A 23,055-nucleotide genomic window follows, 5' to 3' on the forward strand; every position below is an offset into this window, starting at 1 on the left:
TGAATTGGAATTACTCCTCGCCGATTAGCGCCCCCTCGTTATTCCTCTGAGGCTTACACTCCTATAGTCTGCGTCTATCTCAGCTCTGCAGAGCCCATCAATTGTGGCTAAAGAGGGAAGACAAACACAGTGGAGCCGGCGGTGTGGGAATCAGGCGATTTAATCCTTTGTCATTATCTGCCAGGCCCTGCCGGCAGACATCTGCTTGTGAATGCAGTTCCAGGGAATTTAGGTTGGAGAGGAAGAGACACACCCTGGTCCCTTTATGCTGCTTACATGCACTTCATTAGGGTCGGGGTGTTCTCCTGCACAATGGAGAACAGGCCCTGACGCTGATAACATTATCTCTCCGGTCGCTAAACAGGCGCCAGAATCCGCCTAGAAAGCATCAGAGGGGAAAAAAAAAAAAATCTCACTTCCTGTCCAGATATGGTCTCAACAAACAGGTGAAATGATGAGTCATGCTTAGGAGGGAAGGGAAACTGATCACGATAACACCGATAGTCTTTTGAGAAACACTAATACCCGCAGGAGACGAGGTCCGGCAGTCAATTTGTGTAAGTGGAAAAAATAATCTCAAAAACAACCATTTCTGGGTAAAACAGGAGAAAACAGGGAAAGCTGATCCTGTTTGTGTCTTTAAAAGGACCATTGGAAAGGCAATGTGGCAAACAGAGTCCGTGGAAAGGATACTAATCTAGACCTAATCCCCTCAGCATCTGCCACTGATGCATTAATCAGACAGAGAGGAAACATGTTATTCTGTAATGCCTCCTCTTATCTAAAAAGCCAGTGTTGTTGAATTGTGCAGACTGGATGTGGGTCAAACGTCTTCTAGAAACAACAAGAAATCCTTCCCTGTAAACCAGTTGTCCCTTTATAGCTCATACTAACGGGTAGTGTGTTAAGAAGTACACGTATACATGCTGGTAAAGGATTTTCAAATTGCTTGTAATTAGATTATAAAAGATTTACAGGCTGCATATTTCATGTTTGGTTCCTCCTAATGAGCTTTAGTCTGCTGCTTCTGCTCGTGTCGGTTAAAGTAACACTTGTTTGCTTGTTAACAGTGAAGGGGTGTCAGACTGTATCAGCATCTTGTGGTGTTTTCTCATCACACCTGCAAAAAACACTGACCTGGAGAATTAACTCCATGAAGCCGTAGATACTTACACACAGTTTGCTTTGACTTGTTTAATTAATTAGAGTATCAGGGCGTCATTAGCACGTTGATGCTAATCCGTTAGCTCTGCCATATTCTCTCAAAAATATTTCACTCTGCAAACCTTTGACTCTAATATGTCAACAACATGAAACAAGAATATGAACCTGGCTTTATCCAACGTTCACACAAGAGTTCTACATCCTGACACATCCTTCATCTACACTGTCTCAACTGAAAGAGGACCAGAAACACATTAAACATATAATAACATGTGGAGACTTTGGGATATTTATCTCCCATTCTTTTACTTTTTGGGCATTTTAAAGACATGTCGTTGATGTCACTGTTTACCAAACTACCACTTTTTGTGAAAAATGCATAAAATGATGCAATATGTTAAATACATGGTTTATATAAGTGATTACTGGGCTCCATTTATTCTGATTACCTCATTTGGGCGAGCACATTTCCCGCGCGCAAACCTACCTCTTTTGGATTTGGAAAGGTTGGCATGTATGCATCTAGATTAGTCTCAGAAACCTCCGTGAATAAATACACACCATTTGCTTCTACTTGTTTAATTAGTTAGAGTACCCGGGCGCCATTAGCACGTTGATGCTAATCCGTTAGCTCTGCCATATTCTCACTAACTCAAACACTGATTGATTCACAGCTGATAGCCTGTGCTTATGGATCCATTGTGTGTGAGACGGAGGAAGTGTATTGTTCGGATGATTAACGGCACCTGGAGGTGTGATGGCTGGTCACTGATGGGCTCCTCCACTTAATCATCATGAAGCACATGCTGTCACTCCACGTCCCTGAGCCCCATCAGTTAGAGAGGGGCTTATGTTGGGCCAATCCCAGCGGGGGTTTGCACCACCGGGGATGAGTGTGTGGGGTAAAACAGCACCGACGGCTGTGTATACATGTGTTCAGAGTGTGTGTGTGTGATGCTACAGTGATGTCATGTTAGGACTGAGACGATTAAAGTAGCATCAAATCTAAAAAAAAACACCACGGTGATCCGCTGCTTTAATCTCCCCTCAGAGGCTCAGCTTTTCCCTGATAGAAAAAACACTTAGACTCCTAAAAACATCAAATGTGTTTACACAGGGCGAGGTCAGCTGATTGGATTCACTTCGAGTTATTTAGAAGACAGAACAGACTTTTTGGACATTCAGTTTCAAAGTAACCGCTTATCTTAAAGAGGGCCCCTTTAATGTTTCCACTGACACAAGAAGAATCTGCTTTGTCAAGATGCGCTCATTGATTGTGCAATATCACATTATAAGGAAGATGATTCATGCACATGACATTATAACCGTCTGCGTTCAAACGAAACAGATGACCGCTTTTTTTCAGTTTCATCATTGCTCATCTCGATCAGTCAGATTGTGATCTCTTTTTAGGCAACACAGCAGCAGTGCTTGACAACAAATGATTTGTTTGTAAAAAAAGAATCTCTTGCATCTCTCTCCATTTGAGCTAATTGCTTACACGCACATGTGCAGAAACCCATCCCTCTGGAGCTCTACTGGACTAATGGAGTCCTGCGTCTGCATGTATCTGCGACTCCCTCTCCATCTCACCCCGGCGACCTTCCTCCCGGTACACAAATATTGCTCATTACATGGGGGTTTATGTGCTCGATATAGCCATTGACCCTCAGCCTGCCTCTGCCCCCCCCCTCCCCCTCTTCCTCATCTCCTCCCTGTCCACGGCTAGTTACCGATGGGGCAGTAAATTACAGAAGGCTGGGCCAGGATTAGGTATGAGAGTGGTGGAGGACACACACACACACACACACACACACACACACACACACACACACACACACACACACACACACACACACACACACACACACACACACACACACACACACACACACACACACACACACACACTAATACACACATACCCATAGTGATGATTGTCTCTTCGTATGCCAGACAACATGTGACTGCTCCTCCCCCTCCTCCACCTGCAGATTGTGCCATCAATCAATCCAATATCCTTGTTTATGTTTGCATATGCACAGGTTTGAACACACATATAGCATCTCTTAAAGCTCCAATAGCAGTGCATGCAGACCACACACGTGTTTGTAATGAGGTAATTTATATCTGTGAGTCATCCAAACTTCAGAAAGAGGCAGTTAGTCTCAGAAAACATGCTTAATTTCCTCAAAACAACTCCACATTTAGCTTGTTTGATGATCAGATATCACCTCCCTCAATGAAGTAATTTCCATATTTTTCATTCCTTAACTGCATGTGGGAGTGCATGACTTGTTGAGGTTTTTTTTTGCAGTGCATGCTGGGGGTAAGAGAAGCCTGTAGTCTTAATATAAGGGATGACCTCAGTGGTGTCCTTTCTACTATAGACGCACACATGGACTCGAGGCGGCCGATGGAAATAGAATTGCTGCAGGGATTTCTCCAGCAAATGACCTGGAATACATCGCCTGCTTGACATGTGGGATGATATTATGCACGTCTTCGCACTGATATCTAATTTCCAAAGACACCAGAGTCATCTTTAGCTTATCTGCTTGCTCGCTTAATGAGATCAGACTGTTTTTGTTTGCAGGGAAAAGATGAAATAAGCTTTTACAAGTTCAGCTTTAAAGAGCTGTGCTGTGTTGTGTTCGCTCCATGACTAAAGGCTAAACCAATTCAAGACTAACTATTTGGCATTCCTTTCTCCGTTGTGTCTCTGCTGCCAAAACATTTCAGAAATAATTACGTGAACTTCTGTGCAAACGCTTCGGCATCTCCAACCTTTTATTTTCTTCCTCTCACATGGAAGCAGAAGTACTCAGATCTTGTTCTTGAGTAAACGTAGAAGTACCAGAAGAAGTAAAAGTCCTGCAATCAAAATGATACTTCAGTAAAGTGCTTGAGTGAATCTACTTACACTGAACAAAAATATAAACGCAACACTTTTGTTTTTGCTCACATTTTTCATGAGATGAACTCAAAGATCTAAAACATTTTCTATTTACACAAAATAACCATTTCTCTCAAATATTGTTCACAAATCTGAAAAATGTGTGATAGTGAGCACTTCTCCTTTGCCGAGATAATCCATCCCACCTCACAGGTGTGGCATATCAAGATGCTGATTAGACAGCATGATTATTGCACAGGTGTGCCTTAGGCTGGCCACAATAAAAGGCCACTCTGAAACGTGCAGTTTTGCTTTATTGGGGGGGTCTGGGGGGGTCCGAAAACCAGTCAGTATCTGGTGTGAGGGTTAGGGTTAGGGTTAGGGTTAATTAGTGTTAGGGTAATGTTGTGAATCGAGTGGCCCATGGTGGTGGTGGGGTTATGGTATGGGCAGGCGTATGTTATGGACGATGAACACAGGCCACTCGATTCGCTACATTACCCTAACCCTAACCCTAACCCTAATCCTCACACCAGATACTGACTGGTTTTCGGACCCCCCCAGACCCCCCCAATAAAGCAAAACTGCACGTTTCAGAGTGGCCTTTTATTGTGGCCAGCCTAAGGCACACCTGTGCAATAATCATGCTGTCTAATCAGCATCTTGATATGCCACACCTGTGAGGTGGGATGGATTATCTCGGCAAAGGAGAAGTGCTCACTATCACAGATCTTTTCAGATTTATGAACAATATTTGAGAGAAATGGTTATTTTGTGTTTATAGAAAATGTTTTAGATCTTTGAGTTCATCTCATGAGAAATGGGAGCAAAAACAAAAGTGTTGCGTTTCTATTTTTGTTCAGTGTAGATACTTTACACCACATGCACGAGCAGATCTGCCAGTGCTCGTGGTGTTAGTGTGTTTGCGAGTGCACGCAGTGTGTGGGGTCTTTGTGTCCGGGAGAGAGAGACCTGCTCCAGTGATTAATGGGGTTCCTGTGAAGCACTGCGAGGCGCCGTACACAATCACTGCGCCAGACTGCAGCCCCGCCAGGCTTGTCCTTCACACGAGGCGGAGAGAAAGGCGGGAAGGAGGGAGGGCGGGCGGAGTGGAAAATATTCCCTCGCTGTCCTCTACTCTCTCCTTCCTCCCTTCCTCCCCTCCTGCCCATCCATCCTGCTTCTCCCTCCGAAATCTACTTTTACAACTATACTCCCACCCTTTCTTCTCCGTCCTCTCCCTTTTCCGCTGGCCCCTGTTCAACTGTGTGCTCTAGAGACTGTGTGAAAGGACAATAAGTGCAGAGGGAGACTGAGATCAAATGATCAATCCTGCTTTATGTTTGAATACATGTTAATAATGAGGAGATCAACGTGTGGGCTTGTTGGTGATTGAGATTTGATTAGAAACTTTCGAAAGAGGCAGAAAATAAGCTTCCTCTCCTCGGAACAAGAACACATTCAGCTTGTTTAATGATTCTTAACCACCTCCTGCAATGACGCAATCACCATATATTTGATGTTATAACTATAGTATATATCGCTCACGTGTGCTGCCTGACTTTATTCTTTAAACTCTCAGCAAAAAGGACAAGAAGTGAGAGAAAGAGATAAAGTGAATTGTCAGCACAACACGAGCTCGGCTTTGAAGAAAAAGCCGGGGTGGAGGGCGAGGGTCCCGCTGTGATTCCCTCTCCTTCCCCCATCTCCCCCTTCCCTGTGGTTTCGGGTATGCGGCCCCTCTTCTCAGTGTTAAACAAGCCTTTTAAATAGGCTTTAACCTGGGCCCACCCTCAATGGGGCCATTGTGTCAGCGGATGTGTGGACAGTGGCGCTCGGTAAACACTGCTACTTGTCCCTTTCTCACATTCGGAGGCCATTCTGCAGCGGCTAGCCTGGAGGGTGAAGCAGGAGATGTGTGTGTGTTTTGGGGGAAGTGTGTGTGTGTGTGTCAGGGTAAGTGAGATGCAGACTAAAAAGGACTGATTGAAAAAAAGAGGAAAGGGAGAAAGGGTGTCTTCATTGTCATCATACAAAGTACAACGACATTTCTTTGGCAACTCTCACTGCAGTAAAAAATAGACACAAATAAATGAATGAATAAGAGTGGTGAAAGCAGAGGCGGTGACAGCTCTCTTTTAAAGGGGTATTACAGATGTAGCTGATTTATAAACGGTCAACCCAGGACGACAACAGTTGACAGGAAGACAACACAAAGGTTAAGACAGTGGCATGTCCATTAGACCTCCAGTCAATAAATCTGACCGACTGTCCAGGGGTCTCTGACCTCTTCTCCTGCCCAGTCGTCTCTCTTTTTTGTTATCGCTAAACGACTGTGGACTTATTTAGTTAACCCACGTCAGGTCGGGCTGGGTTTCATTATCTCTCCTCTCCCAGGGTCTCTAATTGGGCTTCACTGTTGTCAGCCTGGCACCTGCAGTCGGCATGCATGTCACCGTAGCCGTGGTAACAGCAGCAGCATGCTGGGATGCAGATTCTCCGAGCCTCAGCGAGTGCACGTCCCCCCCCCCCCCACAGTCCTCCATTACCATCCCCCCAACATGTGAAAAAATGCCACTCATTACGGGCAGAGTTTGTTTGACGACAGAAGCTGAGATTTAGTTAACAGGGGAAATCTGTTTTAAAGGAGTAGCTGCAAACATGACTCAAATGTAAATAATGGTAACCAGACTTAGTTATATTTTATATTGATATGTCCCACAATGGCCTGCATTCCTCTGTAGTTTAAAGGGGCCATAATGTGCTTTTTGGGGTGAGTTATAGGTGTTTAATGGTCTGCAAAGGCTAAAATCCCAAAGTTCCCTCCATTTGACATATCGACATATAGTGACATCACTATGTAACACTCACTCTTCTATTTGGTAGCGCTCCAACACATTGTACATGATAGGCTAAGGGGCGGGACATCTCTAAGCGGTTGGCCAATCACAGCAGAGCTAGTCAGCTAACCAATCAGAGAGCATTATATATCCTCTTTAATGAGGTGGTTGATAACTGTGAATGATTAAAGAAAGGGAAATTGGTTGATTGATCATTTGCCCTTGATGATACCATGTTATAGCAGATGATAGTTAGTTCTTAACATATTCAAAGCAGCTTAAACTGTGTTCAGCTAGCTGTTATATGAGAAAAAAATATAAATAAACAACCACACATGTACAAATCGTACTTGAGACTTATTTCTCTAATATCTATTTTAAATCCTCACACATGATCAGTTAGGGAATTTCTAGTAAATGCACTATCAGCTTTCTTTTTCCCAGAAGCGTCTATTGTGATGTTGTATTCTTTGAAATCGTTACACAGAAATTAAGAGGCTATAATGAAATGAGGAAGTGCTGTGTGTGTGACGGGAAACACGGCCGTGTGTGGTTTCCTTCTTGTGTCAGTGAGAGTGTGACGTACCGAGGGACTTCCATCACATTCAGGCCCATCCTCACCTTTTACAGTTACAGGGAGATTTATAACTTTAAATGGTTAGGCCTACATTTTGGCTGCTATTTGTGTACATGCAGAGGTGGGAAGTAGTGGAGTACAAATACTTTGTTACTGTACTTAAGGACATTTTTCTGGTATCAGTACTTTACTCCACTACTTATTTTTCTGACTACTTTCTACTTCTTACATGTTGAACACAAATACTTGTACTTTCTACTTCTTACATGTTGAACACAAATACCTGTACTTTCTACTTCTTACATGTTGAACACAAATACCTGTACTTTCTACTTCTTACATGTTGAACACAAATACCTGTACTTTCTACTTCTTACATGTTGAACTCAAATACCTGTACTTTCTACTTCTTACATGTTGAACTCAAATACCTGTACTTTCTACTTCTTACATGTTGAACACAAATACCTGTACTTTCTACTTCTTACATGTTGAACACAAATACCTGTACTTTCTACTTCTTACATGTTGAACTCAAATACCTGTACTTTCTACTTCTCACATGTTGAACACAAATACCTGTACTTTCTACTTCTTACATGTTGAACCCAAATACCTGTACTTTCTACTTCTTACATGTTGAACCCAAATACTTGTACTTTCTACTTCTTACATGTTGAACACAAATACCTGTACTTTCTACTTCTTACATGTTGAACACAAATACCTGTACTTTCTACTTCTTACATGTTGAACTCAAATACCTGTACTTTCTACTTCTTACATGTTGAACTCTAATACCTGTACTTTCTACTTCTCTCATTTTCCAAACAGGCTGGTTCCTTTAGTCTGAATGTGTGTTTGGTGGCGTGATCATTATTATTTAGAGTCATTGCGTGCCTATTGATTTGAACACGATCCGTGTATCCATCATTTCCTGGTCTTCTCTAAAGAAGAGGGACCAATGAGAACGTTGTCATGTTGCCGTTGTTCACCATGGAAACATTTATTAGCTAACAATGACATTATTGTTCTATTAATATAAAGGGAGGTCAGGTACTCTTTAAAACAGCTGCTAGTTATGGGTACTTTTTACTGAAGTACATTTCAAAGCCTCTTTACTTTGACTTGAGTAAAGAAGTTTAGTCAGTACTTCTACTTTCACCAGAGTATTTTTAAACACGAGTATCTGTACTTCTGCTTGAGTAAAGGATGTGTGTACTTTTACCATCTGTGTGTACATGTCACGTGTCTGCTATCAGCTCTGTATCAGCATCAGAGCGTTTCCTGCTTCAGACTCCTCTGTCTTTTCTGTGAAAGCACGTGTGCTGCATGTAAACACAGGAATGAGGAAGTGCTGCAGTACAAGGAAAATAAGCAGATGAGGAGGTTTCGTTTTTGCCGTCTGGCCCTCTAATACGTCTTACACTACATCTTTTGAGAACACACAGTGTGTCTCCATAAAGCACAGGCTGTATTGATTTCTGTGCCGTGCAGCCGGAGAGATATCAGAAGCTGTAAATCCTCATGAGTCCCGACAACGCTGCTGCATGCACTGACAGTAGTTTCACAGCGATAGAGGAGAGTGTGATGGCAGCTTAGAGCTCCACAACGGTCTTTGTGATGAAGTGGCCGCCATGAAGGCCAACTGCAGGGTCCGGAGTGGAAGTGAGGTTTAGCTCAGTCTATGTGATGGGTATTTTCCAAGCAGAGGACTTTGATCAGCCATCATCACGCCTTTAGATTTACACACTGTGTTTTCCTTTCTGCACGGAGAGATGCAGTTTAGTTGATCTCCTACAAAACACTGCAAGCTATTAATAAACTAGGTGCCATCTGTCTTCTGTCAGGTGTTGGAAACAGAAGGATAACCTGGACACAAATACACCTCATGTCCAAAAATATGAAAAGTGTCAATGTTAAAGAGTCCTCTCCTGCTGATGTTCAGGTGTATATCAGTATGTAGTGTCTCTACTTTAAAGAGTCCTCTCCTGCTGATGTTCAGGTGTATATCAGTACGTAGTGTCTCTACTTTAAAGAGTCCTCTCCTGCTGATGTTCAGGTGTATATCAGTATGTAGTGTGTCTACTTTAAAGAGTCCTCTCCTGCTGATGTTCAGGTGTATATCAGTATGTAGTGTCTCTACTTCAAAGAGTCCTCTCCTGCTGATGTTCAGGTGTATATCAGTATGTAGTGTCTCTACTTTAAAGAGTCCTCTCCTGCTGATGTTCAGGTGTATATCAGTATGTAGTGTCTCTACTTTAAAGAGTCCTCTCCTGCTGATGTTCAGGTGTATATCAGTATGTAGTGTCTCTACTTTAAAGAGTCCTCTCCTGCTGATGTTCAGGTGTATATCAGTATGTCGTGTCTCTACTTTAAAGAGTCCTCTCCTGCTGATGTTCAGGTGTATATCAGTATGTTGTGTCTCTACTTTAAAGAGTCCTCTCCTGCTGATGTTCAGGTGTATATCAGTATGTAGTGTCTCTACTTTAAAGAGTCCTCTCCTGCTGATGTTCAGGTGTATATCAGTATGTAGTGTCTCTACTTTAAAGAGTCCTCTCCTGCTGATGTTCAGGTGTATATCAGTATGTAGTGTCTCTACTTTAAAGAGTCCTCTCCTGCTGATGTTCAGGTGTATATCAGTATGTAGTGTCTCTACTTTAAAGAGTCCTCTCCTGCTGATGTTCAGGTGTATATCAGTATGTAGTGTCTCTACTTTAAAGAGTCCTCTCCTGCTGATGTTCAGGTGTATATCAGTATGTAGTGTCTCTACTTTAAAGAGTCCTCTCCTGCTGATGTTCAGGTGTATATCAGTATGTAGTGTCTCTACTTTAAAGAGTCCTCTCCTGCTGATGTTCAGGTGTATATCAGTATGTAGTGTCTCTACTTTAAAGAGTCCTCTCCTGCTGATGTTCAGGTGTATATCAGTATGTAGTGTCTCTACTTTAAAGAGTCCTCTCCTGCTGATGTTCAGGTGTATATCAGTATGTAGTGTCTCTACTTTAAAGAGTCCTCTCCTGCTGATGTTCAGATGTATATCAGTATGTAGTGTCTCTACTTTAAAGAGTCCTCTCCTGCTGATGTTCAGATGTATATCAGTATGTAGTGTCTCTACTTTAAAGAGTCCTCTCCTGCTGATGTTCAGGTGTATATCAGTATGTAGTGTCTCTACTTTAAAGAGTCCTCTCCTGCTGATGTTCAGGTGTATATCAGTATGTAATGTCTCTACTTTAAAGAGTCCTCTCCTGCTGATGTTCAGGTGTATATCAGTATGTAGTGTCTCTACATGTCTCCATGCTTTAATGTTCAAAAAGCTCTTTATTTTTCTCATACTGTCTGTGCTGCAGCACCTCTTTTCACCCTCTGTCTGAAACCAGAGCCCAGTCTGCTCTGATTGGTTAGCTGTTGAGATTAACCGCTTAGAGATGTCCCGCCCCTTACGTCGTACATGTGTTGGAGCGCTAGAACTGATGAATCCGTCAGTCATCATTAAATAACTTCTCTTTCTCTCTTCTCTTTTCTAATTTCTTTGAAATGTACACATTTAATTAAAAAATATCACACGTCATTTCAGGATGACATATTTGCATGTCTTTTTTCATCAACCTAAACCCAAATATATTACGTCTAATTAAAATTAAGAAAGAGAGCAAATATTAACCTTTTGCTTAAAACATTCAGTCAATCAACTTAATGACTACATAGTCATTTTGGCAGCTCAATTATTAGTGGTACTAAAATGCCTCTCTTTGGTTTCGTAGTGTCGCTCAGGCTTTAGGGACATTTCAGTTACTTGAGAAATAGGACTAATCAATAGTGAAACTAACTGTTACATGAAACCCTACTTTCTCAAATCTAATCATCTGTAAAAACAAAGGTGCTCTGAAGTCCTGATGCCCTGAGTGAGGCCATTCTTTTGATACTCTATTAGTCAATCAATATTATTATGTCAGGGGGAAGTCTATAGCACATCACAGCGATGAATAAAACATAGAACAAACGTCCTGGGAGAGAGGATCCAGAATGCATTAGTCAGACAGCGCGGTGACGTTGCCAAGTAAACAAAACACAACCGGGCCGCTTTTCTTCCCCTGAAGCTCAAGACACATCGCACAGAGAGGCAGTAAAGTGCACACACACTGCTGTACGCAGCCAAACAGAGTGTGTGTTTGTCAGAGAATGAATGGGAGCATTGAACATGTCTCAGTGTTGCAGCGACAAGGAGGAGCAACAGAGCAAGTTGTTGGATTTATAAATGGTGCCTGTCACAGCGCCGAGCAGGAATACTATACCACATGCAAAAGAGAGGAAGATGTTTAAGTGTGTTATGTAAGACGCAGAACAAAAGAAAGATATTAAGCATCAGAAATGATTGTATCGATATGAAAACCTGCCTTTCATGAATGCACCAACAAGGAAACACATATACAGATTAAAAAAGCAGAAATAAATGCTCTGTTTTTGTTTAACACACACCGCTACGCTCACACACACACACATTGTTTTATAAGTGTGCAAGCATCTGTAAGAGGTACAGAGGAAAGGGGAAAAGTGACCTCCTTTAATGGGCAGCTGATGATGTCATATCTCTACACACAGATTCTTTGGTCGCCAAGTAAACCAGCTGCTCTGCGCTCTGATTGGCTGGCAGGCAGCGAGAGGGGGAGGGTGTGTCTCTTTTCCTTTGCTTCTGGATTAATCCCTGTGCCTCAGATCTACTTCTCCTCTGCGTCAAAACAACACTTATTGTCCCTGAAATGTCAAAACTGGACGACACAAAGGAGTGCGTTGTCATTATGAGAAGACTAAGTGTTTTGAATAGTATAGTTTTGTTTGGGTGGCCTAACTTATTCTGTATATATTGTTTAGATAATGTATTAATATTTATAATTGTAACTGTTGATATGTTTATCATGTGTATTTTCTGTCTAATTTAATACTATTTTGTTTATTATTATTTTTATTTATGTATTTTTTTTGTAATTTTTTTATATATTTTGTATTATCTTGTGAAATATTGTATTTTACCTTTATTACATTTGCACTCGTGTAATGCCAGTTAAAGGTGTGGTAGGTAAGTTTGAGGAACCGGCTCGAGATACACTCGTTGTTATATTCCATGGAATGGTCTTAACATCCCGATAGCAATGAATATCTGAAGTGCTTTGACAAAGAATCCATTAAAAAAGTCATCTGTGTAAGCCGTAGCTCTGTAAAAAGCACGACCAATCATCTGAGCCGGCCCGGCTAAAGTAACTGGATGGCCTACCTGCCTGTCAGCCTTCCATCTGTGCACAAACTGATCTCGTGCCCTCATTGGTCATGAGCGCGTTCGTGTGTGTTGGAGGAGGGGCTCTGTGAGGAAGTGGCAGATTTGTTCCGGCTGTGTATTTTTAAATTCTAGCGATCTCGATCTGGTTTCTCCAAAATGACCTACCTGCTCTAACAAAAAATAAATATTTGACTAGTCCAACAGCGGGGGGATATACAGCGTTAGAGCTAAGTAGTTGCAGTGCAGATAAAAGACAAATAATAAAACAAAGCTGGGTAAGCTAACATATTTAATATTGAGACGAGCACATGCAATTCAAAAAACAAATAAAGAAAATAGGTACACGTCCATGTTTACAAATAAATGTATGTTTTGCACCTACCATGATTATTGAAGAAACAACAGAATAACAAAAGACTGCAAAAGAGTTTGAAGTGCACAGCACGAGATTATAACAGTCTGTAAGGTATATCTTAATAAAACACTTAGATGCTTGTTATGCAAAATAAATCCTCTCCTCATGCACACTTTCCCGCTGACTACTTTTAAATCCAGGCTGAAGACTTTTCTTTTTGCCGCTGCTTTTAATTGAACTTTTCACATCTCACACGGCACTGTAACTCTTATTCATGTATGTGTTATTCATGTTTCATTATCTTTGCTTTTGAATGTTCTTGTGTTGAAAAGTGCCTTGCCTTGCTACAGTTCCTGAAGAGCTCCATTTGTTCCTGAAGTCTCGTCCCCTGTCGCCCCTCCTCTTGTTTTCTTGGCTCTTGTGAACTCTGCGTTACACTGGTTGCCCTCTGCAGTGAAACACAATGCCTCGCGCCCGATTCTCAGACATGTCTGGGGCTACAGGTGAACAGCTGTCTGCCTGAGTTCCTCTGGAGCAGCTGCAGCCATGAGTCAGAAGCTCCGGACCACCACCACATCTCCTCCAGGGGACAATCCTCAACACTACAAACATGCATGTGAATTTATACTTAAAGAAAAGCTCTCTTACTTATTGTTTCTTTTGTCTTTGCAATGTAGAAACAGCGAAGAGACATCCATGACATTCACCTGTTTGCAACTTCCAAATTATGAATCACTTATGGCGCTTTTCCACTGCAGCACGGTGCCAAACCAGGCCCACTTTTTTTGGCGTTTCCACTAGGGGTGGTTCCGGCTCAGGGCTACTTTTCCACCTTTTTTCTGGCCCTCCAGAATTGAGGGTTCTCACAGGGGCAACAACCGGGCTGAATACGCTAAACTAGTGACGTAAACACTCTCTACTTGTAATACACGTTTTAAAATGATGCCGAAGTAACAACATACTGATACCGGTCTGCAGACAAGGCCAAAAACCTGACCATCAATCAGGCTAAGCTAACGTCGTATTCTTTTTAGAAAAATTTGAATTTCAACATTTCAAAATTCTTTGAAATGGCCCGTTCCCGAACTCACAGTGTAATTACGGTGACAGTATGTGATGAAATGGATACTATTTATTATTTAAAAGCTTTTGGGGTTTCCTTTAAGCGACAATGTTTCTTCCCTATCAGTCTGAATACTTCTTGAATGTTAACACTCATTTGTGAATTTTAAAACCTCTAAGACTTTATCTTTGTATGGACATACATATCGAACTCTACAAACAAGCATCAGATTTATACTTCCAGGTTTCTAGATAAGCTCTCTTACTTGTTGTTTTGTTGAGAGGGTAATGACATGCAACATCCAACAAGCCTTCCCAATCTACGCTGACATTGGGGTGTGTTCTGCTGCTACTTCTGAAGCGAAAGGATACAGATTTATCCAGTCTGTTAATATTAAATTATTACTGTAGTTTTTGTATTTGAATTATTGTGCTGATGTGACACTTTTAGTTCAGTGGGATTATACACTAATCACTCATTTCCAGTTTCGTATTCAGAAATGTGTTGTTGGTGGGCAGGTTTTTCTGTCTATTGTTTTGTATTTCATATAGTTGTAACAGGTTTTCATGTTGACGAAGCTGATAAGATCTTTTTTTTTTCTAAACTTAATTAGTAACTACACGCTACAGGAAAGGGTAAGCCCCTAAAAGCATGATAGGAGCCTCTTTAAAGGTGCTGGTAAAAGGATTTTGTTCCGAATCCAGGCTAGTTTTTCCCCCTGTTCCGCGTAATTTAGCTAACGACTGTAATTTATAATCCTATACTTTCTGGATTTTGAATTATTGTTCATCTTGCAACATAGAAACAGTGAAGAGAGAGAGAGGTATGACATGCAACAGATTCCAGATACTGCAATCAAACATTGGACGTTTTAGCATGTGTGGTGGTAACCATTCGGCACAAAGCTTTCCAAATCTCTGCTGACGTTCTCATTCTTCTCATAATCGCGTTCCTTTATTGATGGCTTTGGTATTTCACTCTTCACCTCCTTTGCACTTTTATGATGTCTGGTGACGGCCATAACTTTATACATTGTTGAGCCTCGCAGCACGTGCACTCGCAGGCCTTTTCCCCTTCACAGATGGAAAGCATTGAAGCCCATTATTGTGCTCTTGGAGGGACGTCTTCCACTATGAACTCTCTGGCACACTTTTAAAGAGAGTGGCCTTAATGTATTCAGGCCTGATTCAGAGGCTTTGGCACTACCATCCCCCCCACACACACATACGGCCCTTTTTTCTCAGAAGAGAGGGTTAACATGTGCGAGTCGCTCTGTTCCCTGGAACTTCTCCTTGTTTATCAAAAAGTGAATTGATGGCCCTGACAGAGGACTTCAAAGGGCAACATAAAAAGCATGAATTCCACCGCCGAGAAATTTCCTGTTTATCTCAAGAGAACTTCATGAAGGACATTTCATCAAAGACCAAAAAACACAACACCTCCTTATGCTGTCCAGATTCCCACATATGAAGCTGGAGGTGGTGTTAAGTAACTAAGTACCATTTTGAGATGCTTTGTACTTCTACTCCACTCAGTTCAGAGGTCAATAATGTACTTTTTACCCACTTCATTTGTGTAGTACCTTTAGATACTTTGCAGATTTGATAAGTAACTGAGTACTTTTACTCAAGCACTGTACTTAAGTACCATTTTGAGAATTAGTACTTCAACTCCACTCAGTTCAGAGGTCAATATTGTACCCACTACATTTGTGTAGTTACTTTGCAGATATAGATTAATGATAAACAATATCATCAACACTTAAAAAGACTGACAGGATTCACACCCAGCAGTAAATGAAGTCATAAAAATGAGTGCCACATTTACCAGCTTTGATAAATACATCATCGTGAAATGGGCCAATCTGAATTATAAGTACTTTTTCTTTTGGTACTTTTAGTATAATTAGATGCCAGCCATTTTAATTGAGTTACATTTTGAATACATGACTTGTACTTGTAACAGAGTATTCCTACACTCAGGTACTTCTTATTGTTAAGTACTAAGAGTACTTCTTCCCCCTCTGGATGTAGGGTGACACCTATAATTAAGTGGCAGAGAGTGTCTCCAGGCTTTGGGGACTTGTCAAACAGAGGGCTAATTGTTAATGTTGGTGATTATTAGTATTGTTCGTCCAGAGAGCAGGATTCCTCAGTAATGTGTGTGCCGCTCATGTGACTGTCAGTTTCCCCCGCTGAGCCGTGGATGGGTCATTGTTTTGTTCTGTGGAAGCTAATAGGGTGGAGTCCGTCTGGACACACAGACTCCCTGGCTAGCGCTGGAACATTACCACGTCACACTCCACTGTATCACCTACAGACACGCGTAAACAACACAGAGACGCTGTTATTATCGCTCCATTTGCTGGATAAGATAACAACAAAGATTCCCTGCACAGATATCCAAACGGTCTGGGAACAAGTTCTGCCATTTCTTCTCGAAGCACATAACACTTTAATTGGCCCGTTCCTTAACTCACAGTGTAATTACGGTGACAGCATGTGATGAAATGGATAGTATCCACCTCGACTTTTGACAGAGGAATGAAAAGCTTTTGGGGTTTCCTTAAAGCGACATGTTTTATGTTTCTCCCCTCAGCAGAATATTTCTTGAATGTTAACACTCATTTGTAAATGTTATGAAACCTACTTGTACTTTACTGAAGTATTCCCATTTTGTGACAACACACTTCTACTCCACTTCATTTTGGAGGGAAATATTGTACTTTTTACTCCATTAAATGTATTCAAAACTCATATTTAATAGCTGCTTTTGCAAATATATACACGATATACGATATGATGCAGTACCGTCCTCTTCTCAGTATTTTTAAGTATCTAGAATTAGCTCAACTCTTCCAAACAGCATTACATTTTCTACAGTAATAGCCGCTTTCACACCGGGGCCGTTTCTCAATCGCGAGGAAACTGGCTTCCAAGCCAATATTTCAAGGATGCTACGTCATCAAGTGGCGCAGCAGGACCGTTCCAATCTCCAGCATACTTGGAATTCCACCAAGGTCCTTGGCTTGGGGGAAATTTCGAGGCTGCACATGGGTAGACTTCGCGTCCTTCAAATCCCCACAATGCTTTGCGCACCGACCAATTTCCCCAAATCTGTGGCGGAAAATGTAAGGCGGGGCCTCTCATATGACGCACACCTGCACACTTGCTAGCCTGTTCCACTCTTCGTTTTCCGAATGCCAGGAAGGATTCTTGCCTCGCTTCTGAAGGAAGTGACTCGGAAGACATGTGCTACCAAGGAAGCGTACTCGCGATTGAGAAACGGCCCCAGTACTTTGCCGTACTTAGTTCCCAGCGCTTAGTTCCCCCATGGAACTAAAGAGCCGATCACGTTCACACCGGAATAAGTTCCCTGACGGAAGATCACGCAAATGAAGCCGCTGACGTCACTTCTTCTTCTGCTTTGGGTTTACTGGCAGGCCGCAAACAACTTCACGGCGTATACTGCCACCCGAAGTCCCCGGAGTTGGGACTGGCTTCAGTAGAAGCTGCTGGGACTCCCAGCAGCTTCTACTGAAGCCTTACGAGTAAATCGCCAGAACGCCGACACCTCCTCATCTCCACCGCTCCCATGTTTTCTTTTGTGTTGCCATAAATTAGTCTCTCTCCGTTGGTGCGCTGGGCTAATGCTAATAATGCTAATGCCAGCAAATACAATGGCGGCTTCAAAAACCTTTTCAGAGTTTTAAGGGGCGTGGTTTGCAATTCGCCCAGCCAATCAGAAATTGGTACTTTTTTCTCCCCACGAAAGTACCACCTCTCTAGCAGGCACTAAAAATGGGGGTAAAAGTTCTCTGAACTAATTTCTCTTTTTGGTGTGAACGCAAAATTCCAGGCACTAACAGAACTAAACGGGAAAAGTACGCGTAAAAGTACTCCGGTGTGAAAGCGCCTAATGAGTTGCTATAGAAATAGCCATTGTGCAAATTGAGTAATTTGACTTCTCTTTAAGGGAAAGTGTAAATGGGGCCTAACACGTTCATTATCACAAAGCCATTCCCTCTTGTTTACATGCTAATTCATGACTCAGGTGAAACCACTACCTCCAAATCACGTGACTGGAAACAAGTCAATCCACACACATGCAAGGCTGTATCTTAAGTCATAGATAAAGTATGTTGTTAAAAATGTATAACAGAACCAAATTTAATTTAAAAACAGAAACCCTAGTGGGCCCAATAGGAGTCCTAATGGGACTATTTCTACTGTCATTCAGCTTGTTTTGCCTCTGAGGCCCTAAATGAGGCCCCTAGTCTCAACAAACTAGTGAGAAATGAAGCCTCTATTAGCAGGAGACAATTAGCTTAGCTCTATGTACACAGCTTTGGGAGACCTCTCCCCCAAGTATCAAGTCAAGCACCTGTATTGACATTGGCGGAACAATTTGCTCCAGTGTTCAGGTCCAGCTGAGAATGAAAGCAGAGTGTGTAAGAGCGTTAAATACCTGAGAGGAGTTCAGCAGGGTGTGTGTGACGCTTCTGCTTCTGGAGAAAATTACCCCTGATTTATTCAATCAGTGTTTTAATTACTGCGCTGATGTGAAACCGGATATTCAGTGAGAATTTGGAAACAGGAATGTTGAGAACTGGGGTGAGCTTGGGTTACTGAGTTAGCTGTCTAATAGCATTTTTAGCAAGTTCTATTTAAATGGGCAGGTTTTTTGTCTGGCTATTTCTACCTTGTGAACTGTTTTAATGCTAGGAATGATATTATAGAAGTTTTTTTTACAGAATTGTGTGTATTTTTTCCTATTTTGTAAATGTAATTTATTGAGTTATCTGTTTAAATACATTTTCTGTTAGTTTTATTTAAATGGGAAGTTTTTTGTCTGTTTTTGTTTGTATATTTGGAATTTGTATTGCAGTTTTTTAAGGCAATATTTTCATACATAGTGTGAATATAACACCGCGGGAAAGAGGTTTCTTTTAACTGCTTTGGCAAAACCAAAAAGGTCATCAACCAATTACATTGTGACGAACAGACACCATTATAGCAGGCAAGTATTTCCTTGACGTTGATTTTTCCGACGACTGTTTCCCTAAAGGACACATTTTAGTCCAAAAATACAGAATCAGTCTAAAAACGACTCATTCTGTATCTTCAACTTCTTCAAGGTAACTTATACAAATGAACAGAAAAGAGACACGACCCCAGTCTCTTAAAGAATGAAGAATTAAAAAGCTTTTTTCTGTTAATAAACATGAGTCTGCGTATGTGTTGTCAATAAGAAGCAGTTGTTTCCTTTGAAATTCATTTTAACTTCTGTGTTCCATGAAATACAGAGTGAGTCATTTCATTCAGTCCTTCATAACAGCTTAGTCAGTTTTTTCCCTTAACTGGAAGTGAGCCAAACAGAATTACAGCTCCTCCCACGTCACTATCAGATATGATGATATCTGTCTGCTCACCAAACTGCTTCCCACTACGCAACAGTTCATAGAGACTCAGATCCTCGACCAGTTGTTATAGGTGTGTTTCCATGTGATGATGTAAGATGTTATGGGATAACACCACAACAAAACAATATCAAGTATCTTGGTTACCATGTGTTTTACTTAGCCAGACAATTAGGAAAAATCACAAATTCAACTTATGTACAGAATATACCATGTCGGCATTATGGTCGCCATATCAATGCATATATTTGTCTTTTAGTCAAATCAAATCAACATGTATTTATAAGGCACTATATCTCAACACACATTGTCTCAGGGGGCTTTATAGACCAACGCAAATGAATGACAAAGTAAAACGATTTACTACAATTACAGAAATGACTTGAGGTTGAGATATAATTAAACCAAGAGTAAGCTGAGACGACATTATACAAACAAACACAAAGTATACAAAATAAGTCAAAAACTCTACATGTGACATATACATTTTAAAGTGTATAGTCAAATTTGTCACAGACTAATGAAGAGTATATGAGATAAGATCAACTGTATTGATCCCCAATTGGGACTTTTAATATAAAAATCAAAGATATATACTTTAAAAATATACATAATAAAAAAACACATTTAAAAGTGCGCAATGTAAAGTGGGTATCTCTCTATATATCTGTCTATCTATCTATCAATCAATCTATCATCCATCCACCAGGGGCTATTTAAAGCCTCGTGAATTCCTACAATTTTCTTTAATTTCCATATGATTATTTATATGAATACAATCGGTGTGTTTTATCAGGGGTGTAGTGGCACAGGAGGCCAGGCAGGAAGCAGCGTGGGCAGCAGCCTCCCTGTGTCACTGCCTGCGTCAGAACCAGACGCCAGGAGGGTGTTTTCCACTGACGAAAAGAGGCAGCTCTTCTCGGCAGACTCACAGACAAGGGAAGCGCTTCAGCTGGACGGAGCTCGGGTGCAGAGGCAGGGAGAGACGCAGACAAAAGCACCGAGCAGAGCTGCCTGTATGCGGGGATAAAAGGCTCTTTTTACCCGTGCCATTCTCTGGATTACTTCCACTTCCACTGGTTATCCCATCGGCTGCTTTACCGACGCGATTTGCTCCCTAAATGGTGATCGGATACTTGAATTGGTGAGTACATGGACTCAGAATGGCTCATTGAGCAGCGTTTTTTAAAGGGAAGAGTTTGTGTGTTGGAGGCATTTAAATGTGCTGGATTTCCTTTGACTACACAACTTAACGCTTTATTGACATGGTTGGCTGAGTTGTATTAACTAGCCTAATGGGTGGCTTACACACAGGTGATAATGTGATTGCAATGGAATAAAATAATTGTATCGATTTCAGGCGAAATTCCAACAATCCGCGTATTGATTTACGAATCGATCGCTGATAAAACTGTCTACATTTTTGGGTTATTTTTTTTAGAAACTCCACATGTTAGGAGTGTGATACCCCGGTGTGTTTTCTGCTGTGGATTCATTTTATGTGTGAACTGTTGGTGAGGTCGGCTTTGTGTATTCAGCCCGAGTTGCTCTTGTTCACCTCAGCAGTGCTGGTGCGCCTCTTGTAACTAGAGCGACTCCTGAAGGCAGTACATCTGAACACTCACTCACTCACACACGCACACAGCTGACAGTGCTCCTGTCATTAGAATTAGCATTAATCATGGGGAATGATCGGGTCAACAGGGGGGAGCAAATGCCTTGGTCTTGCAACATCAGTGATATTTCTTATCATTTCACGCATGTGCCAGGTGTGGACATGTTGAGCTCCTTCATTGTTTGTCTGCATAATGGGATATTTTTACTCATTACTTAATTTGATCTCCAGATAAGCTGTTTGTTTATTTACAAGGTGATTATTCCCACCAGACGCTGCTATATAATGCATGATTCAGAAATGACACTATAGGCTGTTATTTTGAAATGGAGCTACTGAATGAATGTAAGCGTCTCTAGCGCGACCTCTTTTGGAAATCATGTTTTTTGGAATAAGGCAGCACAGCTCTGATCCTTTGTTTACACAGAGGGGATAAAGCACTTGATGCTGTGCGTTTTATGTGCCGTTCATTTCACAGGAATGTGCAGTGATGTTGAATGCTGCACTTTGATATTGTAATTTGTCAATTTGAGCTCTGATTTGTGATGTTGTCTTGGAGTATTAAGACAATATTTGGAGGGATTTCAATGACTTTATTCCCTCCAGCATCCTCACTGCTAACCTTGTGGTGCCTGCAGATGATACGTCTATGATAATGCAATTTGTGATAGTGTTGCAGCCAATACTGTGCTGTAACCTGGACAAAGATACCAGGAATGGGTTTTTTCTACAGTAATTTAATTAAATAAATAGAAACTAAGTTACGGAAACAAATTATGTTGCTAAAACAAATACCAAGAAATATTAAGAAATAAAATAAGAGCACATTTGGCTGCATACATGAAACATTTAAAATCTTCAACAATGTCTTTCTCCAGCATCAAATGTGTCTCTCATTCAATACAAGTTGGTATAGAGACGCCACCTCTGCAGCTGTCAGCTTTAGATGAACTGAACGTCCACTTCCTGTGCGTCTCACAACCTGCAGGAAGCTCACACACACTTTTAGTATCTGTCTGCTGGGTTCAGACGAGGCTGTCTGTGCCTGCTTCATTTTGGTCACGCAGGATGGCCCCATGCTTTAGAGAGGGGAGGGGGGGGGGGGGTGTGCTGCCGCTCTCCCACAGCAGTGGAGCCCCCATCTGCTTTGTCCTCTGCCAGAAATTCCATACTGCAAGTGTCCCAGACTGGAGCACGACCCCTGAACTCACCACCACCTCCCCCTGCCCTTCCTCCACACACAGACACACACACATTTTATTTGTATTTCCGTATCTACACTGTAGCTAATTTGCTAATGACAAGAAAGCCTTGAGACACACACACACACACACACACACACACACACACACACACACATACACAGGCTCCCAAAGCTGCATGTTTGCAAAGGAATTCTTATGAGAATTTCCAACTTTACATACAAATCTGAGCAAAGCTACACATTTCAGCTTCTTCCTGCTCTCTTTTATTTGTGTGCACCGTGTTTATCACTCACAGCCTCCTGCAGGCATCACCTGGCTTTTTGAGTTTGTCCAGCATAACAGATTAATGACAGCTGAGGGCATGTGAGGTCCACGTGCAAGCTAATACCCTGTCAGGTGTGGCCGGCGGAGGCAGCGCGCTCCACTGCCTGATGGGAGGAGGACTTTCCAGTGGTTAGCAGTGAGAGAAAAAAGACATCTGGGTTAGATAGAGCCTGTGTTCTTCTCCCACCATTACAGCGAGAGTGGCGCTGCCAGAATGGAATTCCTGCGGCTTAGAGACATGACATTATTTATTTGTTTTGTACAGTCCTCCCTCCTTCTTCCCACTACCTCTGCCTTTTGGAAACCGGAGAGAGAGTGCACGGGT

At 41.8% G+C, this 23,055-nt stretch overlaps 1 protein-coding gene across 2 annotated transcripts in view; it reads left to right on the forward strand.

The window, feature by feature from the left end:
- csrnp1b (cysteine-serine-rich nuclear protein 1b) overlaps positions 1 to 23,055 on the forward strand; it is a 75,709-nt gene that overhangs the window by 41,898 nt on the left and 10,756 nt on the right. Inside the window, exon 1 of one of the 2 annotated variants that reach the window (XM_079661075.1) lies at positions 20,402 to 20,730. The exons of the other annotated variant lie outside the window; for it this stretch is intronic. The gene's annotated coding sequence lies outside the window, so the exon portion shown is untranslated. Of the gene's footprint in view, positions 1 to 20,401; positions 20,731 to 23,055 lie in introns of those variants that run through there. 2 annotated transcript variants of the gene reach the window in all.

Source organism: Notothenia rossii (assembly GCF_949606895.1).
Source record: "Notothenia rossii genome assembly, chromosome: 12".
NCBI lineage: Eukaryota > Metazoa > Chordata > Actinopteri > Perciformes > Nototheniidae > Notothenia > Notothenia rossii.